The sequence below is a fragment of the Liolophura sinensis genome, chromosome 11, assembly GCF_032854445.1.
Source record: "Liolophura sinensis isolate JHLJ2023 chromosome 11, CUHK_Ljap_v2, whole genome shotgun sequence".
Lineage (NCBI taxonomy): Eukaryota > Metazoa > Mollusca > Polyplacophora > Chitonida > Chitonidae > Liolophura > Liolophura sinensis.
In genome coordinates this window covers 25,225,179-25,228,730 of record NC_088305.1, presented here as the reverse complement: position 1 = coordinate 25,228,730, position 3,552 = coordinate 25,225,179, and positions in this window count along the sequence as shown.

Below are 3,552 nucleotides of genomic sequence, written 5' to 3'. Positions count from 1 at the left end.
GATTTGAGTTTGATATCAGCATATTGTGATTTGAGTTTGATGTCAGGATATTGTGATTTGAGTTTGATGTCAGGATATTGTGATTTGAGTTTGATGTAAGCGTATTGTTATTTGAATTTGATGTCAGCATATTGTGATTTGAGTTTGATGTCAGGATGTTGTGATTTGAGTTTGATGTCAGGATATTGTGATTTGAGTTTGATGTCAGGATATTGTGATTTGAGTTTGATATCAGCATATTGTGATTTGAGCCTGATGTCAGCATATTGTGATTTGAGTTTGATGTCAGGATATTGTGATTTGAGTTTGATGTCAGGATATTGTGATTTGAGTTTGATGTCAGGATATTGTGATTTGAGTTTGATGTCAGGATATTGTGATTTGAGTTTGATATCAGCATATTGTGATATGAGTTTGATGTCAGCATATTGTGATTTGAGTTTGATGTCAGCATATTGTGATTTGAGTTTGTTGTCAGGATATTGTGATTTGAGTTTGATGTCAGGATATTGTGATTTGAGTTTGATATCAGCATATTGTGATTTGAGCTTGATGTCAGGATATTGTGATTTGAGTTTGATGTCAGCATATTGTGATTTGAGTTTGATGTCAGGATATTGTGATTTGAGTTTGATGTCAGGATATTGTGATTTGAGTTTGATGTCAGGATATTGTTTGTACTTTGCGTTTGATGCCAGTATATTGTTTGTGATTTGGGTCTGATAGACAAAAATAACTTACAAAGATGAAATATGAGGGAAAATTGTGGTAATGATAAAATTTGTTTTGACGAAAGGCTACACAAGTCATCTAAACTGATGTAGACTTTAATTTAAACCCTGTTTCTGACACTGCCATGACATGATTCGTACGTTTTAATATAATATAACCTTCATAAATAAAATTTGTATTATCTCTTATAGTGTATAAGACTATAAGTAGTGCAGCTGAGTTACCGCGTGGAATTTGTTCTAACCGCACGTTGGTGCAGATATTGTAAATTAAAATCTTGTTGTGACCTCACTCTATTCAGTTTTCCTTTCAAAATCATTATAATCTGTTTGTGCTGAATTTCAATGTAGACAGCAAATAGACAAATAAATAGCGTTATCTACCCTGATTACAGTCTAAGCGGGTGACAAAGTTCTGGCAGGAATCGACCAACCTAGACTCCAATCGGGAATGTCCGTTTCCTTCCGGTGTGGATGAATACATACATTTTATCTCACTGAACATACAATTTATTTATTTATTTATTTGATTGGTGTTTTACGCCGTACTCAAGAATAGTTCACTTATACGACGGCGGCCAGCATTATGGTGGGTGGAAACCGGGCACAGCCCGGGGGAAACCCACGACCATCCGCAAGTTGTTGGCAAACCTTCCCACGTACGGCCGGAGAGGTAGCCAGCATGAGCTGGACTTGAGCTCATAGCGGCCACATTGGTGAGAGACTACTGGGTCATCACGATGCGCTAGCTCGCTAACCAACTGAGCCACGGAGGCTCCCCTGAACATACAAAATTTTACACGAAAATATTCCCACCTTCAACCAAGTTTCAACCACGAAGTTACACTTGGTTACACAATAACTCCATGTACCTCTACACGTTCGCTAACACTACGGCGTCGTATAAGTGAAATATTCTTGAGTACGGCGTAAGACACCAATCAAATAAACAAATAAATAAAATGAGTTAATACCTTTTGAGTTGATGTTTTCATTCAAATACATAATAACCTGCGCAAGGAATAACTACACCAAAACAGCGGAAGCTTTTTCACAGTCCCGGAACTCATAAAACCTAACAAACTATGAGACAAAAACTGTAACTAAACCAGCGAGAGCTGGATTTGAACCTGCGATGTCATTGGTCTGGTGGTGATCTGCGGCGGAGTCCATAACATGGTTTAGGACAAATAAGCCAGGCATGTAAAAATCTGTAAACGCAGATTAAACCGATGAGGCCTGATTTTAATGGACTATTCTTTGATTGTAGTATGAAAAATTAAACAATATTTGCTGTGAGGAAAAGCTTTGGCGTTAAACAACAAACAAATCATTAAATAAATAAGAAAAACAAAAACTTACGTTTCCAATAAAGACCGTGAAAACCTAAGACCAGAATTTGCGCAAAATTCTTTACAGCGGACAATACTTACACTTGGTCATTTATTATATAAAAGTACTCAAGAATATTTCACTTATACGACGGAGGCGAGCATTATGGTGGGAGGAAACTGGGTTGGCCCTGGTGAGGATGACACCTTGACCAGAATTTGAACTCACAGCTACCACATTAGTCAGAGGCTTCTGGCTCCTACAACTCACCATTATACTATGTCATAGCAGTCTGCAATAAACAAGAAATGTCAACATTTTGTTTGGTAACAGATAACAAATGAAAACTTAAAGGCAAATGTGCACGGAGCCACTTCATTAACCATTAAAACCCAGATGTAAATGACCATCACCTTAGGTAAGTGAGTGAGTGAGTGAGTGAGTGCTTGGGGTTTAATGTCGTACTTAACAATTTTTCGGTCATATGACGACGAAATAATCCTTAGAGTGCATGTAATGTGCCTCCTTGTTGCAGGACTCTTTTATCTAGTGCTGCTTCACTGAGAATCCTTACCGAAGGCAAGTAAGCCGCCCCGCCCGAGCCATTATACTGATATGGGTCAACCAGTCGTTGGACTATCCCTTTCATGCTGAACGCCACGCGAGGAAGTTAGAGCTTTCTCTTTTAGGTGTAACCCGATGCAGGATTGACCCCGGATCTACCGCTCCTAAAGCGGACGCTCAAGCAACTGTGGTATAGGGGCAGGCCTACCATCTTAGGAACCATTCACTTTATAAATCTAATCATTTATAAGTCATGCAGTGAACATTCAAAAATTCCCATTTTATTAGGAATTTAACATTATATATTAGCCAGTGAATATATAAAAATCACCATTTCGAAGCCATTGAACATATTTTGTTAGCGAGTGAATACATAAAAATCACCATTTATTAAGCATTCAATATATTTTATTAGCCACTGATTACTACATCATAAATGGTTATTCACCAGTACAGCATATCAGCATTTAACATTCATTAATATCTTCATTACTGTACATTAACATAACACATAAGAAGGAAGTTCAAAGTTAGGAAGAACAGCTGCATTTGTATGTTAAAACTGACTACAGAAATCAACCTCAAAACTAACGAATATACACTTCCGATTAATCCATAATGTAATATAATGTAATATAATATAGTATAGTATAAAATACTCAAAAGTATACTCAGATGTTTTGTATTTACACGACGGCAGTCACTTGTATGGGTGTAGGAATCGTGAGTTCCCAGAGTAAACGACGGACATATAGTAAGTTACTGGCGAACAGGCTTGTCCACGATACTGGTGTCATGTACTTCAATGTACGCACATGTAAGACTACACAAAAGGCCCTGCGAACTTCGGGGATAGACGTTTGTTATCAAGGCATGACAAGAATCCAGACCCCTCCCCCCTCCCCCTCCCCCCTCCCCCCTCCCC